Source organism: Anser anser (assembly GCF_964211835.1).
Source record: "Anser anser genome assembly, chromosome: 2".
Lineage (NCBI taxonomy): Eukaryota > Metazoa > Chordata > Aves > Anseriformes > Anatidae > Anser > Anser anser.
This window is the reverse complement of record NC_139721.1, coordinates 46,524,129-46,547,996: the sequence shown is the minus strand read 5'-3', so window position 1 is coordinate 46,547,996 and position 23,868 is coordinate 46,524,129. Positions and strand designations below refer to the sequence as shown.

General features: G+C 37.6%; 2 long non-coding RNA genes across 2 annotated transcripts; one reads left to right on the top strand and one right to left on the bottom strand.

The window, feature by feature from the left end:
- Positions 1 to 1,504: 1,504 nt before the first annotated feature.
- Positions 1,505 to 23,590, top strand: LOC310893399. The gene is made up of 5 exons (XR_014578957.1): positions 1,505 to 1,633; positions 5,772 to 5,816; positions 19,296 to 19,472; positions 20,192 to 20,284; positions 22,716 to 23,590. It is a non-coding gene; the product is annotated as an uncharacterized lncRNA (long non-coding RNA).
- LOC310893400 lies at positions 1,989 to 5,047 on the bottom strand. Its single transcript, XR_014578958.1, has 3 exons — positions 4,615 to 5,047; positions 2,869 to 2,930; positions 1,989 to 2,733 (listed from the first exon to the last, which is right to left on the bottom strand). It is a non-coding gene; the product is annotated as an uncharacterized lncRNA (long non-coding RNA).
- Positions 23,591 to 23,868: the final 278 nt, after the last annotated feature.

Genomic DNA, 23,868 nt, shown 5'->3' with positions numbered 1-23,868 from the left:
TGTCCTAAAGATTTCACTCTGCTTAAATAATGAAAAAAGGTGGTATAAAAATTGTATGAAATCAGCTTGCCCCAGGACAGGTTCTGTTGGATGTAATTACATATGCTTCAATAGCTAGAGCAATGTGTTGTGTGAAAGGCTTTTAAGGTGACAGAAGTTAATTGTGCAGGTTTTAAGGTAAAAAGAAAATGGAGGGCAGTGACCAACACCCTAAAAAGAGACTGTTTGATTTTTTTAAAACTAGAGAGATTAAAAATATTGCTAAATTATAAACGCAGATAAACACACACACATACACACACACACAAAAAAAAAAAAAAAAGTGGTAAACAGGGAATATACTTTATCATACAGGGGAAATGAAGGGAGATTCTTACCTGGGTAGAAAGCATTGCACTCCAAGAATACCTGTAAGATATAAAGCTCTTTATGATATGCCTACATAAAATAGGACAGCTGACTGTAAAGTAGGCTGTGATATTTCACTAGTGACACTGGTCTACAAGGCAATACAATAAGAAATATCACATTTTTTTCTGCAATGTTGGTAATGACGGTACATCAGAATTGAAGTGCAGGGCTATGGAAAACATTCAGACTTGTTTTTTTCCATCTGGAATGCACAAAGCTTTTTGAAACGACCCTCTGGGTGGCATTTCTCTAATGAACAGTGAACTTGTCTTCACAAGCTGTGTCAGATTGTCACAAAGAAGACAAAGGGACTATGCATGCCTGTAGGTGGTTTATTTAAAAATAAAAAATAAAAATAAAAACGATAAATTCTCTCATCAGCCTATACTGTGGATGTGGTATAGCAGTTATTTCTAATACTGAATACCAGGTGTATGATAAGTCCTCTTCTATCTTCTGATTAATATGTTTTGATTTCATATTTACTATCAGGTATTTGGGTATCAGGTCTCCCTTATGCAGGAATCATGAGAAGCACAGTAGGTTCTTTTATTAAGCATGATCTCTTGAGTTACAGCCCTTGTTCAAGGATATTGCTAACAGTATGTTAATTGCTACTAATAAAATAATTATATTGCATTGAAATACTCAATAAAATAGAGGCACACTCAAGGAGCGAAGGATTATTGATGAATTTTAATGTTAGATTCAAATACATTAACTTTGCTGCTTATTCTTCCCTGTTCTATGGCCACTTGATTTTGATTAGCTGGAAGTATGTTTAAGTAACTACTACAGTCTTCCTCAAGACTGCAATGAGAGAATGCAAAGAACAATATGCCATTCACCCACAAATCTACCTGTCAGTGGTTAGCAAATATTTAATTTTATTTCTTATGAAAGGGTTCTTAATTCTTAGCCATTCTGTCCAGAGAAAGCATAAGTTAGTTCTTTTAAGGCTAGTCTTTTTCCCATTTTAATTTTATCCTTACTTCTCATAACTCATGCTACTGTAAATAAGTCTTGTAACCTGATTTCTTTCATTAGTGTACACAGCCTGTCAGACTACTCCCTAGAGATAAAGAGCTTCTGGAGCAGAGTTAAGGTTTCTATGCCCAGCTCTGACATAGGGACAGCAGCTTGATTTTAGTCACGGCCAGAACTTCACAGCTCTGGTAAGACAACGCCCACGGAGCCCCATGACTGCCAGGAACAGGAAAAGGTACTCTTCTTTCAATAATGAATTTTGGAGCTTAAATTCTTCTTATGTCAAGTTTGAGGGATATAAAGTGAATCAAAGATACTCCTCCAAATAACTAAGTGAATTAGTTATGCAAAGATGGTTTCTTCCTTACGTAGCTTGACACTACATTTTTTCCTGTATGGCTGAATGTTCAGTAATTTTTTGTTTAAATTACCTTGTCTCAAACTTAAATTGCTTGTCCCAGCCTAGCCTTTGCAAGATGAGGGACTTGTGGTCAAAACAGCTAGTTTCTACATGTAACTATATGTCATCAAAGTCAATAAAGTACCAAAAAGGTTGAAAATATTTGCTGTATTCAGTATTGGAGGTTGAAGGGGCATGAAAAGGTATTTTATATTTTTGCTAGAGCTTGCAGTCAAGCAGATACAACATTTTTTTTAAGAATAAAGGAACGACTTTTACAGAGACTTGTTTCTCTTTATTAGGATGAACAGCTCTGTGGAATTCTGTTGCTCATGAATTCAGTTTAGTAAAACTGTTAAGCAAATGTCTTATCCCTAGACTCGAACTAGATGTAAATAGCATCCTGGAAAAGCTCCTCTCTGAGGGCTATGAAAGATACATGCATATATCTGATCTGTACCTCTGAAAACCCCCTTGTAGCTTCACAAGATATGCGTGCATTTTGCATTTTGCTTGTTTTGTCCTGATCTTTGGCAACAATTAATGTTCAGACTTAAAATAGAGACTACTTTGGTGAAAAGGTACAATTCCAACTGTGACAGAGAAGAAAAGTTGATTAAATCAATGATACACAGGTCATAGCTACAGATCTTGCTTAATAAGTTATGTCTCAGTAAATGGATTCATAGCCACAATGGAAAACGTTGGACACACTTTTTGAGTAATTAGGAGTGTTTTTACACAGCACGTACGGTTGACGTTCAGCTTCTAACTGGAGATGTCATGGCTGTCATGTCAGTTCAGTGGCTTGCTTCTCTGATGTTTTGTTTATTTTTTTCCCTCCACCCCTAATAGAAGACGATTTTTCATGAACTTTTCGCTACCATAATGATTTGCTGGTTTAGTCAGCCCACCTTTTGCTTGCAGACTTTTAGCTGTGCCATGTGAAGCAGTGGATATAAAAAAGGAAAGTCATTAAACAATAAAGAAATGGAATTATAAATTCCAACAAAATACATTTTATAAAGATTTGATACTTATTATAACAGCACAGCTAGTCACCAACTTACTCTGTTGGTGTGATGCTATGCAAAAAAAGCAGGGACACAGTGGTGTTTTCTCTCTTCACTGACTGAAAGACAAAAATGAAAATCCCCCTGGGCAAAATGTCCTTAATAAACACAGTGTTGACATTAAAATGTGACAGGATGACAGGCACAATGGTATAGAAAACTTGAATCAGTCTTACTGCATGAGACATGGTGAAGGTAATGTATGAATAATCCAGAGGTTATGATAGATAAAACAGCTTAATTCATCTCTGTCAGTTTATGTGTAACATGCATATTGATTCAATTCTAGCTTCTTAAAGGTTGATATTTGAATCCACTGAAAATCAGCTAGATGAGTTGTATCCATTACAGGGACTGAGATTATCAGTAGTTTATCTGATATGCAAACACTTTCTTCACTTATGAAGCCCATTCAGTACCTGATTTATGTTTATTTTATAGGAGTTGCTCATTAATATTTTATTAAAAGTTTTACATATTTTATTCTGATGACTTGAAAAAGAATTTCCTATCAGATTTGCAGTGTTTTAACCTCTTATCTTTGTTTTTAAATGCATCTGTAGTAACTGTAATCTTTTAGCTCGGTAACCTTTTATTTCAAAATAGAGAAAACAATGCAGGTAGAAAGGTCATAAGCAATTTATCTCCAAAAGATCTCCAAGTAAGATTTTATTTCACTATACTGAGACTGGTGTTCAGATGCCTTATGTATTGAAATATTCAGCATAGAGGATAAAAAAAAAAAAAAAAAAAAAAGACAGTACTAGTCTGTAGCTAGCCCAGCTAACCAGAACCCACTTCTGAAAGCCCATTATTAGTTTAGCTGCTACTGCAAGAAAAATACCGCGTGCCAATGTAGTTACTGTTTCTGCACAAGCCTAATTGGAAATATATTATTGTCCAGGTAGCTAGGCAAAGAATTATCAGAGCACATCTTCAGTTACACATATAATTTAGAATTCTAGCACAAAATAAAATCTCTCAATTCAGGTAAAAGAAGGTTCTTCACAGTTAGTGAAACGTTTCTTGAATAAAGGCAAGGAAACAAGAAAAAATCTGGCTATGCAGAGAAGTCATATAAATACTCTTAAGGTGTTATATTTTCATGGAGAATAGGTAAATTTCTTCAGCCAATAATTTAGTTACTTCATTTCAGCACCTACAAAGCACTAGAGGCATTCCAAAGCCATTAATTTGTTCCTGTTCTCCCTTTCCTTCTGTCTGAATTAGTACTGAAGTAATTTATGCCAACTGAAACAGCTTTGACAGGGAGGACTGACCAAATACCATCTGATGGCTTTCTATCCTGAAACATGGAAAGATTTTGTGCGTATTCCTGCTGAGGAGGAACAACAGAGGATTTGAAATTCAGTATCATAGTGTGAAAGAAACAAAACTCAAGTTTTATTTGCTAGAAAATAAAACCCTGGTTTGTACTAATCAGCATTATACAATGAAAGCCTTTTCCACAGCTGTCACTTGTAAGAATAAATGCAGAATTATCTTTTAAGGCAGTCAGGGGAAAAATAAGTAATATGTTGACCCTTAGACATTTAAGCTGACCCAGTCCTAAAATATGAGTTCTGCAAACTTGACAAAGCCCTTCAAGTGTTTCAATACTACTCCTACCCTTGCCTATTTACCCACGGGTAAGCTGATCACTCTCTTCAGTGTGTCCTTTCCAATTCACAAACACCTTCTTTTACTCATGTCTTAAAGAGAACAAGCAGCCTGTGCACTTACATTGGCTTCTCTGGTGCATGTTGGTTTATGCCTCACCTCTTCACGTCTGTGTCCACAGTGTCCTGTGCTATGAATGTGGAAGCTGTATTGACCCTAAAGAAAGGAATAATGGGCTAAACGTTGGAAGGTCTATATGGCAAACACTCTACAGCTTGTTAGATTTCCACAACTTGAGTTCAATTAAAATGGTTAGATATAGGGTGTCAGGGAGGAAGGTCTGAGGATGCTTTATCCCTCCCGTAGGCAGTGCTGGAGCAGAGCAGGTGCAGCCTGTGATCCCTGCCATGAGGGAAAAGGGAATGTGCTACTGCATTCAGCCTGCAGCAGTATTCATTGTGTTGCAGTGGCAGTAAGGATTGTTTTCACCTGTGGAATCTCCTGCATTTGCATTTAGTCATTTATCTTCAACACAAGTGCAGATAACCTCAAACTATTGCAGGTAGGTGTAAATCTATGAGTGTTTTGGCATTAGAATGAATGAAAATCATTTAATTATGCTCTTGGAAACATTCTCCACAGAAGAAGCCTCCCTGCTATCAGCACAGTAGAAATTCTTTCCTCTGAAATGAATATCTTCAGACACAGGATATAAAAATCTGTGACAAGGAACTATTAATATGGAACCTATTATATAACTAAACCTCTCGGTGCAGCCTCTGCTGCACTGGAAAGATCAGGCATTTCTTATGAGAAAAGATAAAGCTTATGAAACAGGGAGTGGTTGGTCTTTGGTTATATTGATCTGCAGTGGCATCAGATAGTTGTCTCTGATGTTTTCAGGTTTCAGCCTCACAGTGCGTCAGAAGTTGCCATTTGGTTACAAGCAATTTACTGCTTCTAAGTTTTTCTCAGGACCAAACATTCCATTTTTAACCTGTAGTAAGAGTTTGATTTTGGTGGTTAAATAGAATCCCATGTGATGGACGTTACTGCACACAGACATGTCTATCCATATCCATATCAGTCTGCAAAATAAATTTTGTCTGAGGATGCCAGTTCTCTTATAGATAATATTGGCTTTTCATTTTCACACTTTCATTTTCATGTGTCTGAAATTAGTAATGACATGCCAAAAGGCTGTTTCATTTGTTGTTAGTAGAAAGGCAAACAAGAGAGTGTAATTAAGAATCAGTAACTTGGATAATCTTTCTTTCTAGTGGGAGCCTACAACAGTGAACTAATTCTCCCGGTCTGGACTGAAGGTGAGTGATAATCAAGAAACGAGTTACTTACAAAGATAGTTAGGCTATGTTTCCATACAAAGCTTAACCAGCCTAAGAGACCAGCATCACCAAAAAAGTAGTTCCTGTCTTGTGCATTTTTGCTCCCTTTTGTAGTTCCATACCTCCTTTTCACTGACCCCAGTGCTCATTAGAAATTTCCTGAAACTGATTCAATTTGGAAAAAAAAAAAATATTTATTTATTTGTTTGTTTTTCCAAATTGTTAATGAATTTGATTAGCTTACAGTGAAATCCACTACTGGTGCAAAGTATGTGGCTGGATCATGAGGCCAGAAGTGGGAAGGAAAAAGTAGAAAAGAAAGAAAAATGAGTGGGATTGCCCTTCATCAGTTGGGGTGTGCAGCAGGATCTACTCACCCTGCCCCAGGGAGCCTTCTTAAAGTCATGATGAGGCACGAAAACTGGAAATTGAAGATGTTTTCTCACCAAAGCCTCTATCTCACTTACATTCACAAAAGTAAAAAGAAAGCGAAGGCCAGGCTAGGTGGAAGGGTAAAATGTTTATAAATATAAAAGGAACAACTAAAACCCAAGATGATGAGGATGCTTGAAAAAGAAAGGTATTTGCAGATAGTTGCTGTGTTTTCATAAAACTTCAGATTTTGTATGTTTTGCACTCTGTAAAGCATACTTACCTCCAATTTTTCTTTGCTCACCCTGTTATTGCTTAAACTGTCATGAAGACCTTCAAAAGAGAGAAAAGGATAATCCAAGGAAAGCACAGGGTGAGTCAGACTGCGTAGGATGCAGCAGCTATGAAAAATGCTTGGGTAGGATCAGCATGTAGGTAGCCAGCTTACAAGAGATTTGGAAACTTGGAAAAGACTTCTGAGGGGGAAGTTGTTTACTTGGTGTGTATGTGGAGACCACAGGTAAGATTTATTCTCTACCCAGACCAAGGGAAATATGGACTCTGATGAAAGTACCAGATGGAGAGGCCTAACAGCTATCCAAAAAGTTCGCTGCTGCAGTATCAAGTCAATATACTTAAACTGAAACAGGTTACACATGCAATAATTTTTGCATAAAGAGGAAAACAGTATTGTGCATACCTGTCATTAGATTTGTTAAGAAAATACAAAATGATCAAATCTAGATAGGACAATTTAGAGTCAGTCAGTCTGAATTTTCAAAGAATTATCAAAAGTATATGAAAATGTAATCTCTGGTTTATTGCTTGCAGGCTTTAAGAAATTGTTCTAGGTAACAGTGGATATGAGGTTTTTTTTCCCAATATGTGAAAGTGAGAGGATAGAGACATTACTGAACACCAAGACAACAGCATGTAAACAGGCAGAAGAAGGACCTGAGTGGGATTAAGAGTTTCATTACTCTTATTTATTTATTTATTTATTTTCATATGAAGAGGACTGGTAAAAAATTGCACACTGAAAAGATTTTTAGAGGCTACAATAAAGTATTGTTATTTTTTCTGTACTTTTGTATTATATTTGATTTTATGGTCTTCTGTGAATCTACATGGATTCTTAGGCATATTCAGAGATACCTGCTAAAGCTAGCCATCATGTTAACTTTCAACTGTTATGTTGAATCATGGGTTTATTTGGGAAGCAATATGTCACCATCATAACGATCTTAGACAAACAAACAAAAAACAAAAACAACAACAAAAACAGTTGTTCAGACTCCTCCTTAGAACAAAGAGGAGTGCCAGATCAGTGTAGAATACACCGCCATATGATGTCACCAAATGTAACTGCACAGCTGGGCTTCAGCTCAGTTCGTGCTCCTGAAAGATTCAAAATTTCCCAGCAGACAACTCCCATATTGGGGATACTTTGAAGAACCTTAAATATTTTAGTTCATGTTCTCCTATCAGAAAAGAAATCAAACTGTTAGGACAACACATAATTTTTGTTTCTATTAAAAGACTTTATCCGGAATAAGAAAAGCAAATAAATGTATATTTTATCTGTAATGTTTTAATATTTAAATATGTTTGTTTTGTGGAAATGTAGCTTCTGTGTCTTGGAAAAATTAATTAAAAATATATGTCTATATTGTTTTTCCAACACAAGGTTACCTTGATAAGTGCCAAAGAAGAGTAGCCTTATTTGCAATATCAGACCTAAATTAGACTGTTTTCTGTGCTTTAATTTTGTTTGGTCTGTGAAATAGCTGAGTAATAGTTTGCTGGCACTTACTTTCCTTATAAGCAGAAAAATATAGAAGTGTGCTCAAGCAGATGTTGTAGAGTACATGCTGTTATATTTATTCTTCTCCTGTGCCAGGATCTTATCACATTCACACCACTGTACAAAGGTATGTTTATAGAACCAGTAAATGGAAACATATTGGCCTTTAAGATAAAAGAACTCTTCCTTCTTATCAATTTGGATTAAAAGGAAGTACCAAAAAATAAATAAATAAACAAATAAGGTGGGGGGTGGGGAGATGTTCCTGGGTTCCTTGTTCTGCTTTTCCTGCCAATAAAATAGCATAAGTTGCTTTTTGAAGTGTACCTCGGATTTCTAATACTCAAGCCTAGACCAAACACACAACCCTCCCCTGGAGAATCCTGAGAAAATGTTACCATCTTCTATACGTCCAGGTTTCAAGAGGTAAAAACAAAACAAAACAAAAACATAATGAAACAAAACAAAACAAAAGCCCACAAGCCATGTATTGAACACAGCTTACTAAGATACTGGTGAAACATCTCTTGTCTTGGGCACTCATGTACCACATAATGATCATAATAGGCATAAGATACCTGAAATGGGTGAGTGACAAAATAGTGCTAGGGAAGGTGATGAGGAAAATGAACGAAAAGGAAGGGGCTGTTCTTCCAGCCTTTCTGCCTTCCCTAATATATTCAAGTACTGATACAAATCTCGAAGATGAAGGAATGGGAAGTACTAGCCTGCCAACTCCTACCTTTTTCTCTAATCTTGCCCTAAAAAAAAAAGTTGAAAAGCTTATTTCCAAAAGTGTTGTATTAAAGACACCAAGATGAATTAGCTCAAATTAATTAAAGGTCTGAATTTGAAGTATAGTATTTAAAGAACATTAAACAGTCGTGTGGACAGCCTCAGAAATATAGTGGAAATATTTCACTTAGGTCACTTTAAAAGATGCTCACCGGAGGATTTAATGCACTTTAACTAATATGCTTTTATTTCAGATCTTGAATTAATTTGGCTACTGGATTGAGAGCTCTTTGTGGACTGTAAAAATCTTTTAAAATTTGTCTTTTTTTCTGAAATATTTGTGATATTACACAAAAGGTGACAATAGACCTCAGAAACATGGATGGCACTATCTGAGGAAATTTCCATTGCACAGAAGTCAGAGGGTTTCCCACAATATATCCATGACTGAGCAGGTGCAGTGCAGTGCATGTTGGTAGGTACCAAGACACCTACAAATTCCTACTGCTATGAGCAGGTAGTGATTCCTCATCACACATTCATACTAGAGTGCAAAAAATATGTGGTTGTGCCTTGCTATCCTCAGCTAGTCTCAGAAAGCTGTCAAGCTTTCTGGCTGGAATCCTCTTAGTGGTACTTCACACCACCACTGGCCCTCGGTCTCCACAAATTCTCCTGTGGTCTTTAGCCCTGTAATAGTAAACCGTAGCACCTTCACTATTCCTTCCACAATCTCTGACCCACCAGTGGTGTTTGCTGCTGCTCAGAGGCATTTTCATATCCTCAGGCCTTCAAACACTTCCTTGACAGATAAGTATTTAATGTACTACATAAAGTCTTGAAATAAATGTCAAATGACAGATAAAATGTTGAAAATAACATGCTACTTCAACACTTTATGCTTCATCAGCTTTTTATTTCAACACTTTACTTTCAAAGTGTGAAAATGATAGGGTTTATCAAGGGCATTTATCTTTGAATAATGTTAGCATGCAGGGTTGTGATATAAAACATCCACATTCCTTGCAGTTACAATGTGCTGAATTTACAATGCACAATTTAATAAATAAATAAATAAATAAAATTTGTTTACTTCAATGATTGGTTTTTACCAAGGATGCATTGTGAACATTCATAGAGTTAGTCATTAACCAGAAGTCCTTGCTTCTCTTAAAATAAACAGCAATACTGATTCCAGGAGGCTTGGTGACTGATAAATAAGAGGTTATTTAATGTAGTGAAAAGCTGGAAGAGGAATTATTCCGTGACTCAAAGTATAAGAGGTGAATAAGGTACTTTCAGCAAACTATTTAGTCAATATCAAGCTTTACTTGTGATTGTTAATTCACAGAATTTGTATTACAATAGTATCAGACATGGATCTAGGCTTAATCATCTCCTGCATCAAAAGTGAGAAAGATTCAAATAATCTGTCAAATAAAATGCAATAGAAAGGTGCAGATTTTAGTATTTCACTTAGCCACTTTCTCTTTATTTCTATTTGTTTAAAAATATCAGAGGAACATGGTCCATGGACAATGCACAAACTGTGTTTGCTATTTCTGTATACTAATCACTATTAGTCCTGTGTGCAGAGACATCTGAATCATCTATTTAGTATTACTGCAATTCCCCCAAGTGAATAAGCATAAATGCTACCTGGCAATGCATTACAAGAAGATGCAATAATCTCTGATGGGAATCTACTGTTACTGAAAAAGCTTTTTTTTTGCTTACAGGAAAGTTTCTCTAAGTAGAAGAAAAAAGAAAGAGAAAGAAGAAGAAAAGAAAAAGAAAAAGAAAAGGAAGGAAGGAAGGAAGGAAAGAAGGAAAGAAAGAGAAAGAAAGAAAGAGAAAGAAAGAAAAAGAAAAAGAAAGAGAGAGAGAGAAAGAGAGAAAGAAAGGAATTTAAATTAAAAGTGAATTATTCCACCCAACACAATTACACCCATCACTCTCTCAATGTCTAATAAAGAGAAACTTTGATCACATCTTTGGGATGGTGTGGGAAGACAGGTACAGGTCAGCTGTAGAAGTATAGAACTTGAAAACATTGCAAGTTTCCTCTGGGGCAGTCTTTATTTGCCTAAGTTAAAAATAAATAATAATAATGAAAACTGTTTTTCCTAAAGGTTGGTGTTTGTCTTAACATTTATATTTATTTGTCCATAATGCTACTAATTTGTTTTGCTTAGCTGAACTAATTTGTAAGCTTGTCAAATATTTAATCTGCTTATTTAAACCAATGTGCTTTCTTTTAGATTTATTTATTTATTTATTTATTTATTTTACAGATTCACAGATTTCTCTAGGTTGGAAGAGACCTCAAGATCATCGAGTCCAACCTCCGACCTAACACTAAGTACTCCACTAAACCATATCCCTAAGCTCTACATCTAAACGTCTTTTAAAGACCTCCAGGGATGGTGACTCCACCACCTCCCTGGGCAGCCCGTTCCAATGCTTAATAACCCTTTCGGTAAAGAAGTACTTCCTAACATCCAACCTAAAACTCCCCTGTCGCAACTTTAGCCCATTCCCCCTCGTCCTGTCACTAGGCACGTGGGAGAATAGACCAACCCCCACCTCTCTACAGCCTCCTTTCAGGTAACTGTAGAGAGCGATGAGGTCGCCCCTGAGCCTCCTCTTCTCCAGGCTGAACAAGCCCAGCTCCCTCAGCCGCTCCTCGTAAGACTTGTTCTCCAGACCCCTCACCAGCTTGGTCGCCCTTCTCTGGACTCGCTCGAGCACGTCCATGTCCTTCCTGTAGCGAGGGGCCCAGAACTGAACACAGTACTCGAGGTGCGGCCTCACCAGAGCCGAGTACAGGGGCACAATCACTTCCCTAGACCTGCTGGCCACACTGCTTCTTATACAGGCCAGGATGCCGTTGGCCTTCTTGGCCACCTGAGCACACTGCTGGCTCATATTCAGCCGACTATCCACCAATACTCCCAGGTCCTTCTCGGCCAGGCAGCTTTCCAGCCACTCATCTCCCAGCCTGTAGCTCTGCTTGGGGTTGTTGCAGCCCAGGTGCAGGACCCGGCACTTGGCCTTGTTGAACTTCATGCAGTTGACCTCAGCCCATCGCTCCAGCCTATCCAGATCCTCCTGCAGAGCCTTCCTGCCCTCGAGCAGATCGACACACGCACTTAGCTTGGTGTCGTCTGCAAACTTACTGAGGGTGCACTGGACGCCCTCATCCAGATCATCAATAAAGATATTAAAGAGGACCGGCCCCAGTACCGAGCCCTGGGGGACTCCACTAGTGACCGGCCTCCAACCAGATTTGACTCCATTCACCACAACTCTCTGGGCCCGGCCATCCAGCCAGTTTCTAACCCAGCGAAGCGTACGCCAGTCCAAGCCCCGAGCAGCCAGTTTCTCGAGGAGAATGTTGTGGGGAACGGTGTCAAAAGCCTTACTGAGGTCAAGGTAGACCACGTCCACAGCCTTTCCCTCATCCACCAAGCGCGTCACTTGGTCATAGAAGGAGATCAGGTTCGTCAAGCAGGACCTGCCTTTCATAAACCCATGCTGACTGGGCCTGATCGCCTGCTTGCCCTGCAAGTGCCGCGTGATGACCCTCAAGATAATCTGCTCCATGAGCTTCCCCGGCACTGAGGTCAAACTGACAGGCCTATAGTTCCCCGGGTCTGCCCTCCGGCCCTTCTTATAGATGGGCGTCACATTGGCTAGCCGCCAGTCAACCGGGACCTCCCCCGATAGCCAGGACTGCCGATAAATGATGGAAAGCAGCTCGGCCAGCTCCTCCGCCAGTTCTCTCAGTACCCTTGGGTGGATCCCATCCGGCCCCATCGACTTGCGCACATCCAAGCTCCGTAGCAGGTCGCCAACCATTTCCTCATGGATAGCGAAGGCCACATCCTGCTCCCCATCCCCTTCCACCAGCTCAGGGCACTGGGTGTCCGGAGAACAACCGGTATTGCCGCTAAAGACTGAGGCAAAGGCGGCATTAAGCACCTCAGCCTTTTCCTCATCCTTAGTAACTAGGTTTCCCCTCGCATCCAGTAAAGGATGGAGATTCTCCCTAGTCCTCCGTTTCGCGTTGATGTATTTGTAAAAGGATTTTTTGTTGTCTTTAACGGCAGTAGCCAGATTGAGCTCCAGATGAGCTTTGGCCTTTCTAATTTTCTCCCTGCACAGCCTCGCTACATCCTTGTAGTCCTCCTCAGTGGCCCGCCCTTTTTTCCAAAGATTATAAACCCTCTTTTTTCTGCTAAGCTCCAGCCGCAACTCTCTGTTGAGCCAGGCCGGTCTTCTTCTACGCCGGCTCATCTTTGGGCACGTGGGGACGGACCGCTCCTGTGCCATCACGATTTCCTTCTTGAGGAGCGCCCAGCCTTCCTGGACTCCTCTGCCCTTCAGAACCGCCTCCCAAGGGACTCGGCCAACCAGCGTCCTGAGCAGCTCAAAGTCAGCCCTCCGGAAGTCCAAGACAGCAGTTTTACTGGTCCCCTTCCTGGCCTCGCCAAGAATAGAGAACTCTACCATTTCGTGGTCACTCTGCCCCAGACAGCTTCCGACCACCACATCTCCCACCAGTCCTTCTCTGTTTGTGAAGAGAAGGTCTAGCGGGGCACCACCCCTGGTAGGTTCACTGACCAGCTGCGTCAGGAAGCTATCTCCCACGCTCTCCAGAAACCTCCTAGACTGCTTTCTCTGTGCCGTGTTGTGTTTCCAGGATATGTCCGGGAAGTTGAAGTCCCCCACGAGGACAAGCGCCGACGATTTTGCAACTTCTGTCAGTTGCCTATAAAACTCCTCATCCGTCTCCTCATCCTGGTTCGGCGGTCTATAGCAGACCCCCACCAGGATGCTAGCCTTGCCGGCCTTCCCACGGATCCTAACCCACAGGGATTCAACCTTATCATTCCCAGCCTGGAGTTCCACAACATCAAAAGATTCTCTAATGTAGAGAGCCACGCTTTTTTTTTGCTACTTTTTTTTGCTATTTTTTTTGCTATTTTTTTTGCTACTGTTGTGTTCCTTAGTATTGAACAACAACGAAATACTCCAGGGACTGTATTTTCAGGGTGCATTATCAAAGGTTAGGTTAACAATTCTGTGCAACTCAACCATCTTCCTACAAGTTATTGATATAAACACATAACACAAATGAGCTTATCTGCATGGGGTCATTCAAGTTCTCACAGTGCCATGTAGACTCCACATTCTGCTGAGTTCTTTGAAACATCTGTCAGCAGAAACAAAGCCTTACAAATTACTGTGAGCAGTGGGAGCTTGGGTATATATCCATGGGGGGAAAAAAAGAGGAAAGATTGGAATATTATTATTTTCAGAATATGTCAAGTTCATCGGCTTTAGTGTAAAAATAGATCAAGAGGATGTACCGAAAGTAGGTATTAAGCAAGAACTACACATGGCAAATAGGAACAGAACAGTTGAATCTGTCACAGGCATGGGATGAAAAGTCCCTGTGAGGTTGATTTTGCAATGCTCCAAGAGGACTTTCAAAATATAGTTGTTTATCAGGTATATACTACTGATACAAAACATTTGGAACCTTAATATGCTTTCAGGGCTGTTGGAGAGAGAATTTCAACAAAAAAATAATCCTCAAACAAAGTAATGTTTATTTGCAAATAATTTTGGCCAAAAATAATCTGTTTTTGTTGAATGAAGTATCTGAGCACAGAATTTCACCCAGTTCTAAAAGACAATATTTTAGTACACTGCAGCAAAGGTAAATGTATATTTATATATTTTAAGACCTAAGGTATTCAGTAACTCACAAGTGTGGAACCATATGGGTAATCACTTCATACAACAGCTTGTGACATGCTTTGTCTGCTTAAAAGTTGAAAACAGCAAACTTTTTTTCCTTCAGAGGCTTTAATTTTGGATTCTGCATTTCTTCTGCAATCACCTTGAGCAGAGCTCAAGACTGCAGTCTTTATATTGCTTTTAATTGCTTTTAATTGCTTTTATATTGCTTTTAATTGCTTTTAATTGCTCATCAGTTTTTACGGAAGAAAGATATGAAATAGCTTTGACTTTGGTCTTGGCAGGGAAAAAAAAGAAATGATTATCAGTTTAAAAAATTTGCATTATATGTACATACATAAATCTACAAATGTTTCATTAAGGTTTAGCACATTTTCTTGCAAAGTCCTGAATAATGGCAGAGATTGTCAGAATTCAGGTTCATACAACATCTCTCCATCTCCTCTGAATGGTCACAAAAAATGTATTTGAGCCTGTGCAGTAGATTGGTGAAAAGATCCATATTTTCAAATGTCTTTTCCATTATCCTCTACCCACAAAAAATCTGGCATTGGCATAAAATAGGGGATCATAAATCACAACACAAGGGTAGCAACAGTGGTCTGGGATATGGTGAAGTGGCTACTTTTTGAGCTAATGTCACCTCAAAGAACAAAATTTACAATTATCTTCTAAATGCCCTTTATGTTTTCTTTCTTGCATAGCAGTATGTAACCATTTGAAATGGATCAATTCCTCAGTGTGTCAAACTCCCTAAAACTACATGTCCCCAAAATTATTTTAGCCTGATCAGATATTTCATTCTAAAACTTGGAGGGAAACGCAAGGAACAGAGGAGCAAAGTAGCTTAGGTCATAGTGACTAATAGAGCTGGGATAGAAGTTCAATTAGCCTTGTGACATCTCCATTCAACTAGCATGAACTGCTAGGAGACCTTCCCTTTTCCTGACTTCCAGAGTATATTTTTACTGATATTCAGCATTCCAGAAGACTGAAGGTCAAGTAACCTCTTCAGATCAGGAAGCAAGGCATGAAAGACAGGGAGCATTATGTTCTTATGTTCTTGTCAGACTCTCAAATCCATATTCCTGTGGTTTAGGGTGGTGGGGTTTTTTTGTTTGTTTGTTGTTGTTGTTTTTTAATCATTGTTGCATATTCGTTATATCAGAAATCCTTGAAAGCAAGAAAATTATGTTTTCTTCATCATTATTTTTGAAATTGCTTTTACAAAAGTTTATTTAATCTACTGAGTCATTCAGTAAAGAAAAGCAGAATGTTAAACATTTTAAAATATATTTTAGGTAACCAATAGTTGTTATATAAAAAGTTTACAATTCAGAATCCTGAGAAAATATTTTTTAAGAAAAACCTTCTGTTAAAAACAGAATGAATATGTTGCATATTCATTGCCCACATAAAGGAAAAAATATGTCAGTCTGCTTTTGGAAACAGTGATAACTTCTTTGGAAAATTCAGAGGTTTGGAAACCTTCAAGTCTCTGTAAATTTGTGTACTGAAAACAGAATGTAAAAAGTTTGTGATGAATGCATGTTACCTATAAAAAAATTAAGAACATTGAATTAGTGCTCAGACTTTTTTTACTCCTGAGTTCTATATTTTGCAGATCATTTCTGGTTAAAAAAAAAAATAATCTTACCAAGAGGTGAAAGAGGTGGTACAAGCTGTGTGTACAAAAATGCTGAAAAATACTCACTCTGTTATTTTGTAGTTTGAGTTTTATTTTCCCAATTTAGTAATGCTTTGTGTTAACCCATGCGGCAGGAATAAGAGAAAGGAATTTAAGAAACAGAATGGAAAAAATGCTGGGCAATCAAAACAGGTTTTGTGCCATAAAGTGTGCTGTACATCACACTTTAATGATTCTGAATAATTTGTCTGTAAAAATACACTTACTTATTTTGAGATGATCTATAATAAAAAGAATAAAATCATGTAAAAAAATTTCCAGAGATCACTTGACCAAGTTAAGTTTTGGCTCAAAACACCAGCATGTTTAAAACAATCTTACACACTTGAATAATAAGACTTCAAAGACTTCTTCTGCAGTACTATGGCAAAGGAGTGTGTCAGACACAGTGTTATAGACATGCTGATTTGAAATAAAAAGAATTGGTTGCAAGGGACTTAACTGTCCTCAATCTTTGCACTTGATCCTAGTTGCTGTCCTTGAAAACTGCATAAGTATATCGACACATATCTATAGACTCTAGTCAGCTGGCTGACAAAGTTCCCCACATATAGTGGATCTGAGTTTAACTTAGTTATGCTGTAGGGTAGGTATTACACATTTTCCAGATTTTTTGTAGCGGCTTTTAAAGTAATATTTCGTAATTTTAAATAATATATGAATTTGAAAAGGGGGAAAGTGTTCATTTCCAGTCCTGCAAGTATGTTTCTTTCAGATAAGTGAATGTGAAGACTGAAATATTATTAGGTGCTGCCAGTACAAAATGGAATACCTCCATGCACCATCTTTGACAGAAAGAACATGCTTATTTTTTTTATTATTTATTTATTTATTATTTGCACTGATAAATTTGTAATGCCGGGTATGTGTTCTGAATTTAATATTTGTCACCTAGTTCTTATGCAGAATGGCTTATATTATTGAACTCTAGGCATCTGAAGCAATACTTATGCTTATAATATATACATCTTCACATAAGGCAACAGGATTCTGTGGATCATTTCTGAACAGAGATGGGCGGATTAAGAAAAAAAAATGAAACTGTTTAAATAGGGACTTTAAACTGCTAGCTATTTTAAAACCTATATTTTTCTTATAGGAATGATTTGAGATGTCTTGGGTAGTTCTTATACTCACATTAATCAGAAGACTCAGTTGCATAACAAACAGGATGAAAAAGAATGAAGAGATGATCAGATAAATGCTCAGGTACCAGTTTTCTAGCAGAAAAATTGTATGGTAGCAGAAAGGACAAAGACAGTTCTGTCTGAGGAGGGAGAGAAGTAGACCTTCAGAAGACACAGTACTTCAACTTAGGAGGGTAGGAAGAAAATCAGTTAACAGAAGCTGATAAACCGGAGGGACTGACACTATTGCAATGTCCTCTATAACCCGGAGGCCCAGCTATATAGACTCCTTCACAGCGTCCATAAAATGTTCTGGAAAGAGGTTAATATTCTGTTTTGGAAATAAATTAGTAATGGTCCAGCAATTCTCCTACTTGTGGTGAAAGGGCTGGTGAAAATGAGGAGGCTTTATTTTTTACTTCATATCCACATTAAATTGGTCATCTGCCAAACCCAGTCCCAATGAGCGGAACAACACTTGTCTGCGTCATGAAACCAGAAAAATCAGAACTGGGGTAAAGAATCCTGCAAGGGCTGTGTGATATCCTAATGTATTTTATACACTGTAAGAGCCATCTGAATCCCTTTATATGAATTTTCACCAGGAGTGGTTGTCTCCTTTCAGCACTACTAGTTCCACTCTCTACTAGCAACATGAAAAAAAAGATAATGAATTTATATAGTAAGTGTCCGCAGAGAATTCAGACATAACATGCCTAGTAAGGTATGTCTGGAGAAGACAATTTATACCAAAGGATACTGTTCCTCTCCATTCCTGCCCAGAAGTTATATCATTAGAATATCTTTTCAGACAAGATCATTCTTGTGCAGGCCATCTTGTTTTATTAATCCTTGAATTAATATCCTGCCATACAGCTAACTGACAGTTGACCTCTAGACTTTGGTGTATTTCCATGATTTATTTTGGCATTTATGTAAGCAGTTAAGTCTTCTAAGGTTTTACTGCCATTGTCGTTTCAATATTTTTGTTATCTTTCCTTGGCTTCATCTACTATTTTCCTTTCAGACTCTTCATTTAAAATCTTTTTACTTAACACCCAACCTCTCATGCAAAATTCCTCTGTTGTCTCTCTCATTTAAAGTAAGTATTTCCAGCCCGTAGAGTAATACTATTCACAGAATCATAGAATGGCTCAGGTTGGTATGTACTTAGAGATCATCTAGTTCCAACTCCCTTGCCGTGGGCAGGGATGCCACCCACTAGCTCAGGTTGCCCAGGGCCTCATCCAAGCTGGTCTTGAACACCTCCAGGGGTGGGGCACCTACAGCTTCTCTGGGCAACCTGTTCCAGTGCTTCATCACCCTCTGAGTTAAGAATTTCCTCCTAAATAGGAGGAAATTTTAGTTTTCTCTGAACTATCGCTGTTCTGCTAGTGCACAGATTTGACATATTTGCACTTTGAGAAGTAAGTTTTTAATCAGTTTATAATTTCATCAGTTCCTGTGAAGCAGTTCTCCTTTTATTCTCATCCTGAAGGAAACCTCAGCAGTGGTCAAGTTTCTTCAGTGCACATAGGAGTCTTATTCCTTAACTTCACAGCTGCCACATTTCACTTGTCCTTCCCATTATTATATATTTTTTTCCCTTCATGTTGCAGCCACTTCATCTTCTTGGCATTTATTATAAGTCAAAGCTGACCAAACTAATCTTCTAAGGTTAATTACTAATTTGATTCATCAATAACTCAAGCTTTTTTTAATATATATATATATATTATTATTTTTTCCCAGCTGTATGATGTCATCTATGTTAGTTAAGGACTTTAACTTTAGATCAGCTCAAGTCATGCCCTCTACCTCATTTATCATTCTAACTGTGTAGTTTAAGAATATGATGAAAAGCTGTGGTGATTCTATGCTTCCTTATATTATACCAAGGTTTGACTTGAACCAGCTGTTTAATTTTTCATTAATTTTTGCAGCACTGCAGGAGTCTTCAAACACAACCTTCATAATTGCAATTATCTTATCTGAATGCCGTGAGATTTTGCAGCCTTCCACAGTGCTTCCAAACAAGCTGAAATAAGTCAACAAAAAATGACAAACATCGTTACTGGACTTCCCACTTTCTACATCAGCCATCAGATCATGCATACCTAGTAAGTACAACTTCTGTCTGGCTTGAAATTACCCTAAGTGTCATTTCTTATGCTCTTAAAATGGCTTCTGTCTGTGAATTATTGCTTTCACTGGGATTTTCCTGATGTGTACCTCAGCAGAATCTTTTTATCAAGTCAGTTCAGCTGTTAATTGTAGTCAGCTCTTTCATCTCTCTTCTGCTTCCCGAACATGTTTCATTCAAAACTGAATGTAGAGTCATAATGTTCCCAAAAATTCTTTTAACTTCAGACTTTGCATTAGCCACTGTCTCATCTCTACTCATGCATTTTGTACACTCATTCTACTTTTTTTGCTTATTTTTAAGTTTTTGAGTTTTCTTTCCAAAATTTATACTACTCCTGTTTAAATAATTTTCATGCCTTACAGTGATGCTTTCATACTTTCAGCTTTCCCCAGAACTCTGATTTCTTTTTGTATCTTAATCTTTGCATAGCTTATCCAGCTATTTCTGAGTTTATTTTCCAATTGTATTCTTTCCTGCATTCAGTTTTGGTTCCCTGAATATTTCCTGTCCAGTCTGTAATGAGATTTCTTCATCAAAACAAATTAATGGGCTGAGAAATGGCCTAAATGTCACCTTGTATGCCATCCGCATAGAGCTTTCCTTTTGTCAAAATCAAATTTGACTTCAACTACAACCATTTCTGGAGTCTCAGAGTTCTGTTTCTTTTTTTTTTTTACTTAATCTTTCCCACAGGCCTTTCATGACAACTGGCATTTTCTATCTTCCTGTCTTTACCAGCCAATGCCATTACTAATAATAAAGTGCTCTCTCTTTCTTTTAGACTGGGTAAGTGGTGAATTTCATAAAACTTTCTGATGTATTTATGAGAAATCCACCTGCAGCCTATAATTAGGCAACTCTCAACTTTGCCTTGGTCATGATGAGAAGAAAAAAAAAAAAGACTGACAGAATGCAGTAATATTACCAAGATTTACTTGGTTTTAATACATTTGTCAAGCAGCTGAATAACAACATCTTTAAAAGTAAAAATAATAAAAAAAAAAGGCCGCTTTCGAGAATTATCAGCTACCTGCACTGACACATGGTCTTATCATCTGTTAAAATAAGGCTGCAGAAATCCATACGGAACCACTGAAATAATAACACATTACCAACTTGTGAGAATTGTTTTTGTAATATGATGATTTCATCATTAAAATAATTATGTTTTTAAAATGATTAGCCCTTACAGTCACCATTTAAAAGTAAACTGTGCCTATTATTCTCGGATTTCTGACCAGTTTTGTTTCATTTAATGGGTGGGTTGCTATCAGATGTTTGGCAGACTAAAAAGCAAATTAAGTTTCTTAGCCTATGGAAATATCTATTAACTGTACACATTTCCCAACTTCAAAATACATCCTTGAAAATTACAGTTGATTAGACTCTTTGTTGTGAATTGCAGAACAAAAGCTGAAAATTCTGCTCTGCGTTTCGTTTATTATATCAAACAATGATGCAATTCCATCATTGTGTAGCATAAAAGGTGCATTCGTGTTTGAAGAATGCAGTGTCCATAAGGTTTAATCTGTAGTTTTATGTTCTGAGAGGTTTGTAAATCGATTCTTCACTAGGTTTTGTAACTCTTGTGGATTGAAGATAAATTGCTGAATTCTAAGAGAATACAACACAAAGAAAACCATTAGCCTTGACAATTCATAAACAAAGTAAAGAACATTATTCACTCTTTGTTCTTGTAAAACAGTACCCACGTTTCAAACACTAAAAAGGATGCTCACATAAATCATTGCAATTATTTAGTCAAAATGAATTTGTTTATGAACAAATGTACCAAAAGAAAAAAGGTTGGTTCCTTTACAAGTAAATGTAAGGAGGAGAGGCAGGAGGAGCCTTCATCATAACCCCAACAGCTATGTTGTATTATTAACCCAAAGCTATATTTTTGTTTTCAGCCTTTATTCCTTTATTGTCTCAGTCTTGCTGATCTATTCCCCTACCAGAAAAAAAAAAGTCTGAAGCACATAGAATACTTGTAGGTCAGAGGTTCCCGGTGTCTGTGCACCATGGTGACAGTCTCAGGAGATTTTCAAGCAGTAAGAGTTTTCACAAATCTCTCATGGAAATCTTAGGGCTACTAGAGGTTAGGAGGCTTTGGACTTGGTTCAGTTTTTTTTATTTTTATTTTTATTTTTTTTCCCCTATATGCATTTGTCTACAGCCTTTGTGAATTTACAATTCCCTGGATCACTTGGCTGCCTAGTCCCAGAAATTAAAATATATTTTACTTTTCTTTCTGTGACATTAAAAATGCATTGCAATGAATAATATAGTAGGTCTGTGTATAAAACTAAAGCTTCTGCATCCCTTTTAAATGTTTGTTCTTTAGCAGAGATTCTCTGAGGGAAACGTATTGAAAGGATGAACAGTAATTTAATTTTTTATCATAAGCATTAGTGGCAAATAAAGGACAAAAGTACTTTGCAGCGCTGAAGAAAAGGAAAAGATATTTATCAGGGGAACTGCATCCAAACTGAGTCTCTGGCAGTGCATTCTTCTTCCTTTCAAAGAGAGGCAATAAGGAGATTAATACGCAGGATCTAGAAACATTTCCTATTTATGTCGTAAGCAGAAAATACTAAAGTAACTTACCATGAAAGTGTGCTTAAAAAAGGGCACAGCAAATAGATTAAAGCCTTTGTGAGAAAAGAGGTTACTGGTAAATCACTTTTTAAATTATGAAAAGAAAATGAGTAACTGCACTTTTTTTCCAGAAGAACATTTTGGGGAAAGTTAAAACTAATAATAGGTCTGATCATCATCTCATACATACCAGCATTATTATCTCTGATACAGGGAAGACCTGCACTTTATGGAAGACATCCTATAAAAACTGTTCCAGGAGTTTGCCAAATGTTCATAGATTTGAAATATCATGGCACATCACTGCAATTACATGGGGAAAAATTAAGTGCTGCTGTAAGCAGAAGTAATTATTGAGGTTGATAGAAGTGTAGCCATGTATAGAACTCTTCAGTTCAGGGACTGTTCGTGATGTTATTACTCACGCATGCACAACTTTTTCAGATATCAATGTAAACTTGTACATAGCAAGGAATGGGTCTTTGTGCACTGCCAAATAGCAGGAAAGAGCAAAAACAGCAGTAGTGCTCCTCTCCCTTCCTAAAAGAAATGTCTGTCAAAATAGTGGAAGTTTTAAAAATACAGCATCAAACTTATTATTTAATTTTCTTTGCAGATATTTCATGAATTGTAATCCTTCATAAAAGCCAACAGACTGTTTGGTTTCAGTAGGCCAAATGGATTTATTGTGACATTTGCTGCCAGTCCCTTCCTGCTTCAGAAGTGCTGTCCCAGGGTTGTATTGCTTTGCATCAAAGAAAGAGCTTTTTCATCAGGAAAAATTTCAGACCAAGCCCAAAGATGCTCCTATGTTTTGGTGAACTACAGAAAGTTAAGCAAGAATATCCTGCAATATATCACAGTGCAGTAAATTGTAAATAAAAAACTTGTAGTTTCTGGAGTAGCTGTTTCAAAAACAAAACAAACAAACAAACAAAAAATATAACAGTGAACCACTAGTGTTTGCTTTGTATTGTGTCTGTGTCTCCTAGCTCTAGTAGTTGCACATCTCTTTCTCTCATATATCACCCACAGAAACATTAATGAGAGAAAAAGAGAATTTTCTTGCTATAAATTGTAATCATCTTTATGCCTGGCAGTACCTCAACAACATGACTACTCTAGCAACTCACCAGAATTTGATAATAGTAAAATAAATGAGTATCGCGCACACCGACTGTCCTGAGATCTGCCTAATATGGGGCTTGTCAGAAGGCAAAGGAAACTGAGTATCAGAAGAAATCTCTCATGTGGAGGCCTTGCCATGAGGTTACTAGCCATGAACAAGACTATCCCAGATGATGATAATTTCCATGTGAACTGCTTCCAATACACAGTATAATTTGTTTTGAAAGTGCCAATTTCAAGTTGAAGACACTGTTACAAAGTGTTACTATTTTTACTGTTGCCCTTGATATTGTTGTAAGCACAATTATCATTTTTTGGGGAGCAATGGCGGAATTAAAATGGTTTAATATTCAAAGACAGAAAGTATCGATATTTAATGATTGTATTTTGTCACCCTTCTCACAGTAAATCAAGTATATTAGTGATGGAACATAAAGTAACAAGTCACATTGAACGTGCCTATCCTACAATCCGGTTCCATAAATAAAAGACAAACGACAGCATTTTGCACTTCAGTTTACCACCTCTGCACGTGTTGCAAGCTTATAAGAGCAATACAAAGACCATCATGGAAAACACCTCAACGTCAAGGCTTTCTGGTTTATTCTGCAATATGGGGATGTTAAGACAAGCCTTATCAA